This window comes from Heloderma suspectum, chromosome 5, assembly GCF_057233095.1.
Source record: "Heloderma suspectum isolate Gila_16-S chromosome 5, 16-S_ref, whole genome shotgun sequence".
NCBI lineage: Eukaryota > Metazoa > Chordata > Lepidosauria > Squamata > Helodermatidae > Heloderma > Heloderma suspectum.
The window spans coordinates 10,587,346-10,605,050 of NC_139462.1; positions in this window are offsets into that span (position 1 = coordinate 10,587,346).

Below are 17,705 nucleotides of genomic sequence, written 5' to 3' on the forward strand. Positions count from 1 at the left end.
TGCACAAATATTCCCCAAATGTGCATTTTCACACTTCAGCCTATGGGGGAAAGGCACATTTTCAGCCTGTATTTTTATTTTTGTGTAATTTTCTGCAACAAAATTTGCATAACATTCCCAAAGGTTAGAAAAACGGTCCACAAGTCCATGGAAGCCATGCAGTGTGGGAAAGCTGGTCCACTACAGAATCTGTGGGTTGGATTCATGAAAAGCTGAACTCATTGGTTCCATTGCAGATGTCTCTGACATCCCTATCTCCACCCCACCCCACCCTCAAGAGTCAGTCCGCATCCTGTGGCCATGAGCAGGCTTAGTTCTCACTTAACTGTTTTCAGGTCTCCCCCTTTAGGTTTTCTTTTTAAAGATGGTGATTATGGTGATGATGAATTTCTATCCCATGGTTTTGTCAGGATTGATTCTGAGCGTATGGAGATAGTTAGCATTTCAGATTCAGAAGGGGAACAGCTAGAACCGTGGGAGGCATCTTCCCCAGCGAGTTCAGATATGGGTAGGCATGCTTCTCAGGATGCTAACACCCAGATGGCTGGGCCTGAAGCCCCCCCCCCCATGAGAACCCAGGAGGAGGAGGAGAAGGAGGAGGAGGAGAGTGCAGGGTGTGATCTGAGGGATGCTATACTGCAGCACAGAGTGAAGCAGGAAAAGTTAGAGGCAGAGCTCAGACGTTCGACCCGGTTGGTGATGCGTGAGGGTCGACATAGGGGAGCATCACTGGAAGGGAGGAGCATCCCTCCCTAAGTTATTCTAGCCAGCAAGTCTTGTTTCAAACTGTAGCTCCCATTTGGATCCCCTGTTGCCATTCCTTTGTAGCCGGAGAGTCTTCTAGGATTTGCATCTGTATATATTATCATATCATATCATATCATATCATATCAATCATATCATATTATATTATTAACCTGTGGATAGTGAATTAAAGGCATGAGACTGAAGCCTCAATTCTTGTGTGTGTGCATGAGGAAGGCGGGGGCCAAGGAATGTGACAGGTTTATTTGTTTTTTCCCTCTTGCAAGTAACCCAAGGCTGCGTATATGTTCCTCCTCCTCTCCATTTTGTCCCCACAACACCCCTGTGTGGTAGGTTAGGCTGAGAGTCAGTGACCAAGTCATCCGGTGTGCTTCATGACTGACTGGGGTCTAGAACCCAGATCCCCTGAGTCCCAGTCCAACACTCTAACCACTACACCACACCAGTTTTCATACTTTTCGTAGTTCTGCAAACTTGGGTGTTCTCCCAAGCCTGCCGATACCTTGCTCTTGCGCATAGATGGTATTGTTTGGCTATGTAAGGATCCACACTTGGAGAAGGCCGTAGCTCAGTGGAAGAACACCTGCTCTGCATGCAGAACGCTCTAGGTTCACTCCCCAGCAACTCTTGGTAGGGCTAGGAAAGAATCCTGCCTGAAAGCCTAGAGAGCCATGGCTGCCAGTCAATGCCGACAATACTGGGCTGACTGGACCAATGATCTGACTCAGCGTAAGGCAGCTTCCTATGTTCTCATGAGAATGGGTTTGCTTATTAGTTTATATGATTAATAATAGTAGCAATATCAATAACAATAAAATATCATTGCTATTGCTGCTGTGAGCCACAAGGATGGCAGATTCTAGCAGTGGCACTAGTTCTCAGCTGTGGCTGGGTCAGACTCAACTGGCATGGAGCCCTTTTTTATCTTTGCTAATCACATTAGGGTTCGGGTGTTACAAAGCTGGTGAAATATAAGGAAAAACACCCCCCCTCCCCAGGAAAACTGACATAAAAGCCTGCCATCCACAAGACTTGTTTGTTCAAGAAGAATAAAAAGTAGGGATGTACGAAAGGGACTTACTTTGTCCCGCAGCTTTTTTCATGGTGGGGGGGAGGTGCTTCGCTTCTCTCCCCGAAGTTCATGCGAGGGGGGGGTGTCTTCCTGTCTCGCCCGGCCGAAATTCAGACTGGGCGGGAGGCGCCCCATCCCTCGTTGGCGAAAGTCAGGCCGGGTAGAAGCGCCCCGTCTACCCGGCCGCGAAAAAAAAACAAAAAAACCCCACCCCTATGATAGGCTACGTAACGATTAACGTGGCCTATCACGGCTAGATTTGCAAAGTCAGCTGTGATAGGCTACATTAATCATCACGTAGCCTATCATGGGTGACTTTGAAAAAAAAATAAAAGCACGTACGCAAATGGCGGCCCCCATAGGGAGCCGCCATTTGCGTTCCTTATTTGGTCCCTGTAGTCTACATAAAGATTTATGTAGACTACGGCGAAAATAAGGGCAACGCAAATAGCGTTGCCCTTATTTTCGCCGTAGTCTACGTAAATCTTTACGTAGACTACAGGGACCAAATAAGGAACGTAAATGGCGGCTCCCTATGGGGGCCGCCATTTGCGTACGTGCTTTTATTTTTTTTTCAAAGTCACCCATGATAGGCTACGTGACGATTAACATAGCCTATCACGGCTGACTTTGCAAATCTAGCCGTGATAGGCCACGTTAATCGTTACGTAACGTAGCCTATCACGGGGGTGTTTTTTTTAAAAAAACTTTCCTTGTAATGGCAGCGGCGGCAGCCGGTCGAAAGACCGGCTGCCGCCCCCGCCCCTGATGAAGCCCCGACGAACCGCCGCCGGGACCCGCTGCTGGGAGGGACATTTGTGAAAGGTAAGTCCCATCCCGGGGGGGGGGTGGCGTGGGGTGGCGGGGGGGAGAATTTCACCACCGATTTCGGGGGGCCGAATGCGTTGGCACTCGGCCCCCCAAAGTTTCGTGGAGAAATTCTCCCCCATCCCTAATAAAAAGATGGAAGAAGAATAGGCTGATAAGCTGATGGTGCTGCTGAAGGAATGATATGCCATGCTTAAGTGCACTGGAGAAATTGCTTCAGGGGAGCAGTCTTTTGTGAAAATCACATAGCATTTTAATGCAGGCAATTGTCAGTTTGTTTGCATTGGAATGGCAGAAGATAACTCTGGAGAAAGGCTTTTCTCTCTTGGAGGGCCTCTCCCAGGACACGAGAATTTGGAATCAGTTTAACACCAAGCAAAGTTTACTGACTTTCAAAATGTTCTCAGAAAAAAAACCCTGAACTCTTTACTCTTACCATCAACCCCCTCCCCACCACAATAAAGTAACAACCAAAGTAATAAATACAATGAAAATATAAAAAGATATAATCCCTGACCATTGGAAATGCTGGCTGGGGCTGTTGGGAACTGACATCCAAAAACATCTGGAAGGCACCAGATTGTGGAAGGCGGGTTTAGGGGAATTAAAAATGGAACAAAATAGAATTATAGAATCATAGAATAGTAGGGTTGGAAGGGGCCTACAAGGCCATCGAGTCCAACCCCCTGCTCAATGCAGGAATCCAAGTCAGAGCATCCCTGACAGATGGCTGTCCAGCCTCGTCTTGAACGCCTCCAGTGTGGGAGAGCCCACCACCTCCCTAGGTAATTGGTTCCATTGTCGTATTGCTCTAACAGTCAGGATGTTTTTCCTGATGTTCAGCTGGAATCTGGCTTCCTGGAACTTGAGCCCATAATTCCGTGTCCTGCACTCTGTGACGATCGAGAAGAGATCCTGGCCTTCTTCTCTGTGACAACCTTTCAAGGACTTAAAGAACGCTATCCTATCTCCCCTCAGTGTTCTCGTCTCAAGGCTAAACATGCCCAGTTCATAGAATAGTAGGGTTGGAAGGGGCCTACAAGGCCTACAAGGCCATGAAATGATTCTATGAAGAGAGTTGTTTCCATTTCCCTGATCATCTTTGTTGCCCTCCTCTGAACCCTCTCCAGTTTGTCTACATCCTTCTTAAAGTGTGGTGCCCAGAACTGGACATAGCACTCCAGATGAGGCCTAACCAGTGCTGAGTAGAGGGGGACTAGTGCTTCCTGGAATTTGGAAGCTATGCTTCTATTAATGCAGCCCAAAAGAGCATTTGCCTTTTTTGCAGGCACAATAGTTGCTGGTGTCCCTTTACTTGGACATGAAACTACAGTGTTGCCAAATAGCTAAGAAAATGGAGCAGTTCCAGTGTTCCACGGGCTGTGCAAGTTATTACTGGAGAGTATACCAGGCACTATGTCTGGACCCATTTCAGTCTGGTTTAGGGATGGACGAAAGTCCACAGCTTGCTTCGCGGTGGGGGGGAGGCGCTCCGTCCCTCCGGCTGAAATTCTGGCCAGGGGGGAGGCGCCCTGTCCCTCCGGCCGTGAACCTCGTCTCCTGCCGGGACGCAAATGGCGGCGGCCATAGCCGCCGCCGTTTGCGTCCCTGCAGTCAGCCATGATAGGCTACGTAAATCTTTACGTAGCCTATCACTTTTTTTCTTTTCATGTTGGAAATGGCCGCGGCGGCAGCCTGTCGGAAGACTGTCTGCCGCTGCCGCCAAACCGCTGCCAGGAGCTGCCAGCGCCAGGAACATTCAACAAAGGTATGTCCCATTCCGGGGGGTGGCGGGGGGGTGGCGGACCGTTTCTCCACCAATTTCGGGGGGCCGAATGTGTTGGCATTCGGCCTCCTGGAGATTCGTGGAGAAATTCTCCAACATCCCTAGTCTGGTTTCAGGCCAGGGTATGGCACTGAAATGGCCTTGGTTGAACTGATGACCTACTCTGGGTGAAAGACAGGGGGAGTGCTACCCTGTTGATCTTCCTGGATCTCTCAGCAGCTTTTGACACCATTGATCATGGTGTCTTACTGGAGCGGCCCCGCAGGGTGGGAGTTGGGGGCACTGTGCTACATTGGTTTCACTCCTCCCTGCAGGGCTGCTTCCAGAGAGTGTTTTGGGGGACTCCTGTTCTACCCTATGGCTATTAAGCTGTGGGGTGCCACAGGGTTCTATTCTATCCCCCTTGCCTGTTCAACATCTATATGAAGCTGTTGGGAGAGGTCATTAGGCTATTTTTGGGGTGGCGTCACTAGTACGCTGATAATACTCAGCTCTATTTCTCCTTGTCTGTTGGCGGAGGCAGTGAAGGTGCTGGACCAGTGCCTAGGGATGTCAGAGAATTCTGCCATGGATCTCAGTGAGGCCGAATGCCAGTGCATTCGGCCCCCCGAAATCTGTGGAGCAACAGCCTGCCACCCCCCGCCCTGCCGCGGATCCCCCCCTGGACGAGACTTACCTGGGGCGGATGTTCTGGGCAGTGGCGGCTCCAGTGATGGCTTCGGCGGCTGTGGTGGCTGGTCTTCCGACCGGTTGCCGCTGCCGCCATTTGCAGTCTGGAGGTTGTTGTTGTTGTTGTTTTTACAAAGACGTGATAGGCTATGTAAAGATTTACGTAACATATCATGGCTGGGTAAAAAAAAAAAAACATGTACGCAAATGCATTTGTGTTCCTTATTTTTGGTAGGGGTGGACGAAAGTCACTTACCTTTCGTCGAAGCTTTCACTTACCTTTCGTCACGGTGGGGGGGAGGCACTTCGCTGCTCCCCCTGCGAAGTTCAGGCCGGGGGGGAGGCTTCCCGCCTCGCTCCGGCTGAAATTCAGGCCGGGGGGGAGGCTTCCCGCCTCGCCCCGGCCGAAATTCAGGCCAGGGAGGAGGCTTCCCGCCTCGCCCAGCCGCGAACGCGAAAGTTAAAAAAAAAACAAAAACGCCCCCGTGATAGGCTACGTGATGATTAACGTAGCCTATCACAGCTAGATCTGCAAAGTCAGCCATGATAGGCTACGTTAATTGTCACGTAGCCTATCACGGGGGTGGTTTTTTTTTTTCATTTATTGGAATGGTGGCGGCGGCAGCCGGTCAAAAGACCGGCTGCCGCTCCCGCCCCGCACGAACACCCGCTGAACCACCGGCCGGACCCGCCGCCGGGAGGGACATTCGGCAAAGGTAAGTCCCGTCCCGGGGGGGGTGTGGGGTGCAGGGGGGTGCGGAGGATTTCTCCCCGAAACTTGTTCGGGGGGCCGAACATGTTGGCGCTTGCCCCCCCGAAGTTTCGGGGAGAAATTCTCCGCCATCACTAATATTTGGCCATCTTAGTCTACATAAATATTTACGTAGACTATTACAGCAAAAATAAAGGGGAACACAAATAGTGTAGTGGGCACTATTTGCGTCCCTTTTTGATTTGCCATTTTAGCCTACGTAAATATTTATGTAGGCTAAATATTTTTTTCCCCTTCATGGATCACTGCCTTGTTGTGGCTAAGGGACTTGCGTAACTCAGTGAAGCCATAAGCTATGCCGTGCAGGCCCACCCAAGATGGACAGGTCATGGCAGAGAGTTAGGAGTGCTCGAAAGTCACTTACCTCGTCTCGCAGCTTGCTTCGCGGTGGAGGGGAGGCACTTCGCTTCTCCCCCCGAAATTCAGGCCGGGGGGGGAGGCGCCTCGCCTCGCCTGGCTGAAATTCAGGCCGGAGGGGATGCGTCTTGCCTCGCCTGGCCACGAAATAAAAAGTAAAAAAAAAACAAAACGCCCCCGTGATAGGCTACGTGACGATTTACGTAGCCTATCACGGCTAGATCTGCAAAGTCAGCCGTGATAGGCTACCTTAATCGTCACGTAGCCTATCGCGGGTGACTTAAAAAAAAAAAAAGCGCGTACGCAAATGGCGGCCCCTGTAGGGAGCCGTCATTGGCGTTCCTTATTTGGTCGCTGTAGTCTACGTAATCTTTACGTAGACTACAGCGACCAAATAAGGAACGCGAATGGCGGCTCCCTATGGGGGCCGCCATTAGCCGTATGCGCTTTTTTTTTTTTTTTTAAGTCACCCGTGATAGGCTACGTGACAATTTACGTAGCCTATCACGGCTGACTTTGCAAATCTAGCCGTGATAGGCTACGTTAATCGTCACGTAGCCTATCACGGGGGTGTTTTTTTTTTTAAACTTTTCTTGGAATGGCGGCGGCAGCAGCCGGTCGAAAGACCGGCTGCCGCCCCCGCCCCTGTCGAAGCCCTGCCGAACCGCCGCTGCGACCCGCCACCGGGAGCGACGTTCGGGAAAGGTAAGTCCCATCCCGGGGTGGGGTGTGGGGTGCAGGGGGTGTGCGGAGAATTTCTCCCCGAAACTACTTCGGGGGGCCGAATACGTTGGCACTCGGCCCCCCGAAGTTTCGGTGAGAAATTCTCTGACACCCCTACAGAGAGTTCTGACAAAATGTGGTCCACTGGAGAAGGAAATGGCAACCGACTCCAGTATTCTTGCCAAGAAAACCCCATGGAACGTATCACAAGGCTAAAAGAGATGACGCCGGAAGATGAGCCCCTCAGGTCGGAAGGTATCCAATATACTACTGGGGAAGAGCAGAGGGTATTTCCAAGTAGCGCCAGAAAGAGTGAAGCGGCTGGGCCAAAGCCAAAAGGACACTCAGCTGTGCATGTGTCTGGTGGTGAAAAGAAAATCCAATGCTGTAAAGAACAATATTGTTTAGGAACCTGGAATGTCAGATCAATGAATCAAGGTAAGCTGGAGGTGGTCAAACATGAGATGGCAAGATTGAACATCGACATCTTGGGAATCAGTGAACTAAAATGGACAGGCATGGGCGAATTTAATTCAGGTGACCATCATATCTACTACTGTGGGCAAGAATCCCTTAGAAGAAATGGAGTAGCACTCATAGTCAATAAAAGGGTGGGGAAAGCAGTACTGGGGTACAATCTTAAAAATGATAGAATGATCTCAGTACGAATCCAAGGCAAACCATTCAACATCACAGTAATTCAAGTCTATGCCCCAACCACTGATGCCGAAGAAGCTGAGGTTGATCGGTTCTATGAAGACCTACAACACCTTCTGGAACTAACACCAAAAAAAGATGTCCTCTTCATCATAGGGGATTGGAATGCTAAAGTAGGAAGTCAAGAAATCACCAGAATAACAGGCAGGCATGGCTTTGGTGTACAAAATGAAGCAGGACAAAAGCTAATAGAGTTTTGCCAAGAGAACACGCTGATCATTGCAAACACTCTTTTCCAACAGCACAAGAGATGACTCTACACATGGACATCACCAGATGGTCAATATCGAAATCAGATTGATTATGTCCTTTGCAGCCAAAGATGGAGAAGCTCCATACAGTCAGTAAAAACAAGACCTGGAGCTGATTGTGGCTCAGATCATGAGCTTCTTGTTGCAAAATTTTGGCTTAAATTGAAGAACATAGGGAAAACCACTAAACCGTTCAGGTATGACCTAAATCATATCCCTTATGAATATACAGTGGAGGTGAGGAATAGATTTCAGGGATTAGACCTGCTAGACAGAGTGCCTGAGGAACTATGGACAGAGGTCGGTAACATTGTTCAGGAGGCAGCAACTCAATCCATCCCAAAGAAAAAGAAATGCAAGAAAGCCAAGTGGCTGTCTGATGAGGCTTTACAAGTAGCTGGTGAAAGAAGGGAAGCGAAAAGCAAGGGAGAAAGGGGAAGATATACCCAACTGAATGCAGAGTTCCAGAGAATAGCAAGGAGAGACAAGAAGGCCTTCTTAAATGAACAATGCAAAGAAATCGAGGAAAACAACAGAATGGGAAAGACTAGAGATCTCTTCAAGAAAATCGGAGATCTCAAGGGAACGTTTTGTGCAAAGATGGGCATGATAAAGGACAAAGAAGGCAGGGATCTAACAGAAGCAGATGAGATTAAGAAGAGGTGGAAAGCATACACAGAAGAACTATACAGGAAAGATCTGAATGTCCCTGATAGCCATGATAGTGCGGTCACTGAACTTGAGCCGGACATCCTCGAGAGTGAAGTCAAGTGGGCCTTAGGAAGCATTAGTAACAACAAAGCTAGCGGAGATGACAGTATTCCAGCTGAGCTATTTAAAATCCTAAAAGATGATGCTGTTAAAGTGCTGCATTCAATATGCCAACAAATTTGGAACACTCAACAGTGGCCGCAAGACTGGAAAAGGTCAGTTTACATTCCAATTCCAAAGAAGGGCAATGCCAAAGAGTGTTCAAACTACCGCACAATTGCGCTCATTTCACATGCCAACAAGGTGATGCTCAAAATCCTACAAGCTAGGCTTCAGCAGTATACGAACCGAGAACTACCGGAAGTACAAGCTGGGTTTCGAAGACAGCTGCTTTCTCCAGTTCACTGGTAGAAACGATATATTATTTAATCTAAGTTGATCTGAAATGCCCAGAGATCCATTGTGTATCCTTTATTGAAGCCCAGGCCAATTAGCAATGGGAATTTCACTTGAGGAGATGGAAAGCAAAATTAGAAGAGCCCTCCTGGATGAAACCAAAGGTCCATCTTATCCATCATCCTCTTTCCTGTGTTGGTCAAGCTGATTTTGATAAGCCCACAAGCTGTGCATGAAGGCAATCATCCGCTCCCACTGTTGCTCCCTTGTAACTGTTATTGAAAGGGATATTGCTTCTCAGACCCGGAGGTTGTATATAGCCATCATCAGGGCCGGCCCTACTATTAGGCAGAGTGAAGTGGCTGCCTCAGGCAGCAAGTGCTGGGCAGTGGGTGAGACAGTGATGGCAGCTCCTCCAGAGGTCCCAATGGCCGTCCCCCTCTGTTGGAGGACAGTGCTGTGTTTACCTGTATATTTGAGCTAAACACTCTTACTGCCAGCAACTAAGCCTGAAGAAGCATTCCTACCTTTTAGACTGGGGGAAAATACTGCACAAAAGCCAGGGAACCACCAAAAGCCAGGGAATCACCTAAATATCAGAGTATTTGTCCACCTAAAACTAGGGATGTCAGAGAATTCCGCCACGGACTCCAGTGAGGCCGGATTCTTAGAATTCGGCCCCCTAGAATCCGTGGCGGAACGGCCTCCCCCCGCCACCCTGCAGAATCCCCCTGGGATGGAGCTTACCTGGTGGCAGATGTGGTGGCTCCGGCGGCTCCAGCAGTGGTGGCGACAGCTCCGGATGGTGTTCCGGCCGCTGCTGGGTTGCTGTGGCTGCAAATGGCAGCCGTCATAGTGGCTGCCATTTGCGTGGCTGCCTTTTGCCGTGATAGGCAGGCTACGTAAATACTTACATAGCCTATCACAGCTTGACAGCCACGCAAATGGCCGCAGCAGCCTGGCTGCGGCCAGCCCCAGCTGGCGGCTCTGCGGAGTCTCAGTGAAGCAGAGCCAGCCAGGGAGGATTCTGGGGGGAGGGACAGAGCGCCTCCCCCCCACCGCCGATGCCCCAGAACGGATTGGTGAGTGGGATTCATACACCCCTACCTTGAACAGTATTGTCTAGTCTGCCTGGCAGAGTGTGACATATGACCTGGTGCAGAGTTTCTCTCCAGAATATTGCCAGTGTGTAGGCAATGCTGGGCTACCAGATTAGCCATACATATAGAAAGCGCTCTTTAAACCACATACCATCTTAGAGCACACTTAATACTTAAGAACATAAGAAGAGCCCTGCTGGATCAGACCAAGGGTCCATCACAGTCCAGCATTCTGTTCACACAGTTGCCAACCATCTGACAACCAGGAAACCGCAAGCAGGGCATGAGCACAACAGCACCCTCCCACCCATGTTCCCCAGCAACTGGTGTACATAGGCTCACTGCCCTTGGTACTGGAGGTCACACATAGCCATCAGGACTAGTAGCCATTGACAGCCTTTTCCTCCAGGAATTTGTCCAACCCCCCTTTAAAACCATCCAAATGGGTGGCCATCACCACATGCTGTGGTAGCGAATTCCATAGTTTGCCTCTGTGCTGTGTGAAGAATAGGGTTGGTGGAGAATTCCGCCACAGACTCCAGTGAGGCCGGATTCCAAAGAATCCGGCCCCCCAGAGTCCGTGGCGGAACGGAGCAATCCTCACCACCACCCCGCAAAGTCTGCACCGACTGGATTCTACCTACCTCCAGTGGGTCCGGATCCGGCCGCTGCTGGCCACCATCCGGGCTGCAGCCACAAATGGTGTCCTGCATAGCGGATGCCATTGGCGTGCCTCCCTTTGGATGTGATAGGCTACGTAAAGATTTACATAGCCTATCATGGCAAAAAGGGAGGCACGCAAATGGTGTAGTGGATGCCATTTGCATGCCTCCCTTTTTGCTGTGATAGGCTATTTAAATCCTTACATAGCCTATCATGGCAAAACAGGGACATAAATGGCGTCCCCTACACAGGATGCCATTTGCGGCCGCAACCCGGCCGCAGCCAGAAGTTAGGCTGTGGTGGGCAGTCCCGGTGGGCGGCTCCATGGACTCACTGTGCAACGGAGCCGGCCAGGGAAGATTCCAGGGGGGAGGAACGGATCGCCTCTCCCCCCGGCAGATCCCCCGTGGATGCAGGTAAGTGGGGTTTTGTGCACCCCTAATGAAGAAGTCTTTCCTTCTATCTGTCCTGAATCTCCCACCAATCAGCTTCATAGGATGACCCTGAGTTCTCGTATTTTGAGAGAGAGAGAGAGAGAGAGAGAGAGAGAGAGAGAGAGAGAGAGAGGTCTCCCTATCCACATTCTCCACACCATCTATACTTCACTCTTGATATGGGTGATGCAGAATTGTATTTCTTAAACATTCTCTCAGAAAATATTTGTCTTTTTACTATAAAAGTATCAGCATCACAGTACTAAACACAAGAGCTGATGCATGCATACAATCAAACACATGAAACATCCAACATCATTCTAAAGAAGGCTGCTTAGCAGAGTCAAGTACATTTGCCCATTCTCAGCGATAATCAATATCAGGCTTAGGCAGATTCTACAGGCAACATGTTGGGGATGAAAGGAGAGCTCCCACTGCTGCGTGTTCTGAGTCTCCTTTATATACTTTTTGGGATGCTATGAAAGAGTTCAGACTCTTTTTACTACCATTTGTGCTACTTATCTAAGAATGCAAAATATAGCATTTCTACCTTAAATCTTTACACGTCTAAATAAGACTATTGTATTATTAAGGGCGCAATCCTATGGGCGCAATCCTATCCAATGCAGGGAAGACTGAGTGCAGAGGGAACCTTCTTTTCTGTGCTCTTTCCACCCTGCATTTGTGGCTCAATGGCCGATTTAAGCTGTCAAGCCAGGGTGCCTCGGAGCAGGGGGGGGGAGGCCAGATGGCGCATAGGAAGCATCATAACAGTGCTTTTGCCGTCCCCTCCCCTCCCCACACTCAGCAACACCCCCCTGTTTGGCTGCTCCACACTGCTGTTACGAGTGTGGAGCCGAGGACTAGGGATGTACGAAAGTTCCACCACGGATCTTGGGGAGGCTGAATGCCAGCGCATTTGGCCCCCCGAAATTGGTGGCAGAACGGCCCGCCACCCCCTCACCACCCCCAGGACAGGACTTACCTTGGGCGGATCTTCCTGGCGGCGGCGGCAGCGGCTCCGGCGGCAGGTTTGGCAGTAGTTTGGCGGCAGCGGCGGCGGCTGCGGCGGCCGGTCTTCCAACCGGCTGCCGCTGCCGCCATTTCCAGGTAAAAAAACAAAAAAACAACAACAAAAGTGATAGGCTACGTAAATCTTTACGTAGCCTATCACAGCTAGATTTTAAAAAAACACCATGATAGGCTACGTAAATGCTTATGTAGCCTATCACGGCTGACTTAAAAAAAACCCTAAAAAATGTGCATATGCAAATGGCGGCAGCCATGGCCGCCACCATTTGTGTTCCTTATTTTGGCATGTCTTAGTCTACGTAAACATTTGCGTAGACTAAGATGGCGAAAATAAGGGGAATGCAAATAACGTAGCGTCTATGCTATTTGCGTTCCCTTTATTTTCGCCATCTTAGTCTACGTAAATGTTTACGTAGACTAAGACGTGCCAAAATAAGGAACACAAATGGCGGCGCCCATGGGCGCCGCCATTTGCGTACGCGCGTTTGTTTGTTTTTAAAATCAGCCGTGATAGGCTACGTAAACATTTACGTAGCCTATCACGGCTGACTGCAGGGATGCAAACGGCAGTGGCTACGGCCGCCACCATTTGCGTCCCTGCTAGCCAGCGGCCGGATGTCCGGCTGCTGGTGGAGCGGGCTGGCGGCTCCGCAGAATTGCTGTGGAGCACAGCTGGTCAGCCAGGATTCCAGGGGGGAGGAACGGAGCACCTCCCCCCCGGCCAGGATTCCGGGTGGAGGGATGGAACGCCTCCCCCCCCAACATCAACATAATCTGCGGAAAGGTAAGTCACTTTTGTACATCCCTACTGGGGACAAACTGTGCCGCCTAGGAGGTGGCAGGGGAGGGGGCGGGGAATCGTTTTTCTGGGAACTGAATTCAGAGCGCTGGATCCAAGGTCAGTTCCCAGAAAATGAAAAATCCCATTTATTTATTTATTTATTTATTTATTTCATTTCTATACCGCCCAATAGCCGAAGCTCTCTGGGCGGTTCACAAAAACTAAAACCAAACAACACACAATAAAACAATTTAAAATATACAGAACATTAAAACCACAATATAACAATACAACCACAATAAAACCTAGCAGCAGTACAGGAGTTTAAAATACAGATTTAAAACAGCAAAGATAAAAATTTAGAAAGCTAAAATGCCTGGGAAAATAAAAAGGTCTTCACCTGGCACCGAAAGGAGTACAATGTAGGCGCCAGGCGAACCTCACTAGGGAGCTCATTCCAGAGCCGGGGTGCCACAGCAGAAAAAGCCCTCCTCCTAGTAGCCACCCGCCTCACTTCCTTTGGCAGGGGCTCACGGAGAAGGGCCGCTGATGATGATCTTAAGGTCCGGGCAGGCACATATGGGAGGAGGCGATCCTTCAGGTAACCTGGCCCCAAGCCGTTAAGGGCTTTGAATGTTAACACCAGCACTTTGAATTGGGCCCGGAAATGGACTGGCAGCCAGTGCAGCTGGAAAAGTACTGGCGTAATATGAGCTCGCAGGCCAGTCCCTGTTAACAATCTTGCTGCCCTATTTTGGACCAGCTGAAGTTTCCGGACCATTTTCAAAGGCAGCCCCACGTATAACGCATTGCATTAATCCAGATGAGAAGTTATCAGAGCATGGATAACTGTAGCTAGGCTATCTCTGTCCAGATAAGGGCGTAGTTGGTATACCAGCCTAAGCTGATAAAAAGTGCTCCGTGCCACTGAGTTCACCTGTGCCTCAAGTGACAGTTCTGGATCCAAGAGCACCCCCAAACTACGAACCTGATCCTTTAGGGGGAGTGCAACCCCCTCCAGAACAGGTTGAATATCACCTAGCCGGGCAGACGAACCACCCACTAACAGTACCTCTGTCTTGTCTGGATTGAGTTTCAGTTTATTAGCCCTCATCCAGTCCATTACCGTGCCCAGGCACTGGTTCAGAACAGCCACTGCCTCACCTGGTTTTGATGAGAAAGAGAGGTAGAGCTGGGTGTCATCCGCATATTGATGACACCTCAGCCCACACCTCCGGATAACCTCCCCCAGCGGTTTCATGTAGATGTTAAACAGCATGGGGGATAGAATAGAGCCCTGTGGAACCCCATGGCACAATTGCCATGGCACAGAGCAATAATCCCCCAGCACCACCTTCTGGAATCGGCCATCCAAGTAGGAGCGGAACCACTGTAGTGCAGTGCCTCCAACTCCCAACCCAGACAACCTATACAGAAGGATACCATGGTCGATGGTATCGAAAGCTGCTGAGAGGTCCAGGAGAATCAACAGGGTCGCACTCCCCCTGTCCCTCTCCCGGCAGAGGTCATCCCACAGGGCGACCAAGGCAGTTTCCGTTCCAAAACCAGGCCTGAAGCCCGATTGAAATGGATCTAGATAATCCGTTTCATTCAAGAGTGCCTGGAGCTGTCCTACAACCACCCGCTCAAGCACCTTGCCCAGGAAGGGGATGTTGGCCACTGGCCTATAATTGTTAACATCCTCTGGGTCCAGGTTAGGCTTTTTCAGGAGTGGTCTAATTACTGCCTCTTTTAAAGCAGCAGGCACCACTCCCTCTCTCAAGGAGGAATTGACAACCTCCTGGACCCAGCCGGACAACCCCTCCTTGTTTGATTTAATAAGCCATGAAGGGCAAGGGTCAAGCACACAAGTGGTCGATCGGACTTGGCCAAGCACCTTGTCCGCATCCTCAGGCCTCAGTAACTGAAACTCATCCAATAAAACTGGACCAGACGGTGCTCTGAACGCCTCTACCAATGGAACTGCATTAATGGTGGTGTCCAATTCATGACGAATCTGAGCGACTTTATCCTCAAAGTGCCGCCCAAACTCGTCACAGCGTGCTACCGAGGGTTCCACCGTCTCTCTCCCTGGCCCAGAATGTAACAGGCCGCAAACTACTCGGAAAAGCTCCGCCGGACGACACTGAGAAGATGCAATGCTGGTGGAAAAGAACTGCCTCTTTGCCACCCTCACCGCCACAGAGTAGGCTCGATAGTGGGCTCTTACCTGTGTTCGGTCAGACTCAGCATGAGTTTTCCTCCACCTGCGTTCTAGCCGTCTCCCCTCTTGCTTCATTGCCCTCAGCTCAGGTGTATACCAAGGAGCTGGCCGGGCTCTACTCAGAGGGAGAGGGCGCTTGGGCGCGATCGTGTCAACCGCCCGAGTCATCTCTGCATTCCACAGAGCGACCTGGGCTTCGACAGGAGCACCAGCCATACCAGCAGGAAAATCCCCCCGAGCCCTCTGGAATCCATCGGAATCCATTAATCTCCGGGGGCAGACCATTTTAATAGGTCCCCCACCCTTGCAGAGGGGAAAGGCCGCCAGAAGTCTAAACCTCAGCAGGAACGCTGTTTAGCAGCCATAGGATTGTGCCCTGAGCATCTTATCAAGATTAATGAGCGCAACAACAGACTGCTATGAGAATTTTTTAATTCCAGTATTTTTTTGGAGACATTTGATTGTAGAATTTCCAAATTGGGCAGCAGGGGTAAGATAACGTGAATATGAAAGATCTGCCTGATCTGCCACAGGAGGCTTACTGGGGCTTTCTCATCTGCTCCCTGATCCTTCTCACTGGAGATATGAGGGACTGAACCTGGCATCTTCTGCATGCAAAGCAGGTATTCCACCTAGGGATGCTGGAGAAATTCGAGACAAATTAAAATGAGCTCAGATTTCTAAGAATCCCACCTGCAGAATCTACTGTGGAGCGCCCCCCTCAGGCCACGCAGAGTCCATGGACTTTCAGATGATTTTTTTTACTTTCCTGATATTTATACATATAAATCCCTAGAAAAATACATACGTTTCTGCTGAGGAAACATTGAATGGAATGGGGGACAATACACTAAATGTTACATATTGAGGTAAATTATGCAAATAATTACATAAATACTTACGTAATTATTTGCGTATTTTTCCGCATTGTGAAAAAAAAAATCGCATCCATCTGTGGCCAGACGATGGAACAAAAAGTGCCTGACAATCCACGAAACACAGACAGAGCGGATTTTACACAGTCCAGACATCCCTAGTTCCACCACTGAGCTATGAAGCATACCTGTGTTTGCATGAGCAGCCCAGTCAGACTTGATTACATTGGCCTTTATGATATTTTTACTTTGGGCTCACTGGAATACCATGGCTGAGACCATCACAGGCCCATTTCAGGTTGAGCCAGACTGAAAAGCAGCCTTCCCAACTTGATGGCCCCCTGACCCCCAGATCAGTGGTAGTACAGCTCCCATCACTAGCTAAGAATGATGGGACACTAGTCCAACACAACTGGAGAACACCTGGTTGGCAAAGACTGTCCAGAGGCTCTCAGTTTCCAATCCAATATGTATCCAGAGGGGCAAGGATGCCCCAACCCTGGTGTCTGATGCACACCTCATTTCAGATCTCATCCCATTAGCCTTTGCTCAATAACTCCCAATGCCAGGGAGTCTGTTTTTAAATTGAAATCTCACTTCCTACAAGGGCCTGGTGGCTACGCAAGTTCATATCCAGAAACAACAACAACTAAAAGGCACACAGCACCTCCTCCCCGCTTCTATTCCCAGAGGTATTTTCATCCCCCTCATTAATCAATTCCAATAGGATGAGTCACCCAGTTTAATTGTTAAGAGGTCTGTTAGGAAGCCTCTGCACCTCAGTTGCTGAAACGTAAACTGAAATGAATGCAATTAAATAGGAGCAAACATGGATACAATACAGGAACTGTGTTGAATCGCAGTGGCTGCGGCATGGGAGCGGGGAACACTGTTTGCTTTGGTTTAAACCGAATTATTAAATGTGCATAACAGCAAAACATGTGCTCATCATGGTTCTCTGAATTCCACCTCGAAACGCCTTCTGGGTCAGGTCCATATCAGATTGCCAGCTTTGGTTTTACATTTTCTTTTTGCATGACAATTTGTGTGCATTTGCATGTGCATTTCCCAACTATATGCATTTTTAAAATGTACACATTTCCTCCCATCTATTAAAGTGCCTATGTGCACATTTTTCCAAATATTTTTTTTTCATGCACAGTTTTCAAATGTATGTATTGTATGAACACTCTTTTTGTTACACAAATTGCACTGTTAAGATCGAAAATGTACAGACTTTGACTGCAGATTGCAGTTGGGACTGCGTCCAGTTCCAGGAGGAGTAACGGAGGTAAATTCTGGCCCAAAACAAGCTGAGATGAGCTGATCATACACCCCTAGTTTTACCTCCCTGCTGGTTATCAGATGAAGACAGAGAAACATCTTTCCAACACTGAGAAAAACAAATGCAATTTCATATTCCCCACAGCTCAGACAATAGTCTCGTTTAGACACAGCGCTTCAGTGCATCCACATTTTGTTTCGATTGAACTAAACATTAGAAATGTCATGTCATTTCTAATATTGTAAATCAATATTTAAATGAAAA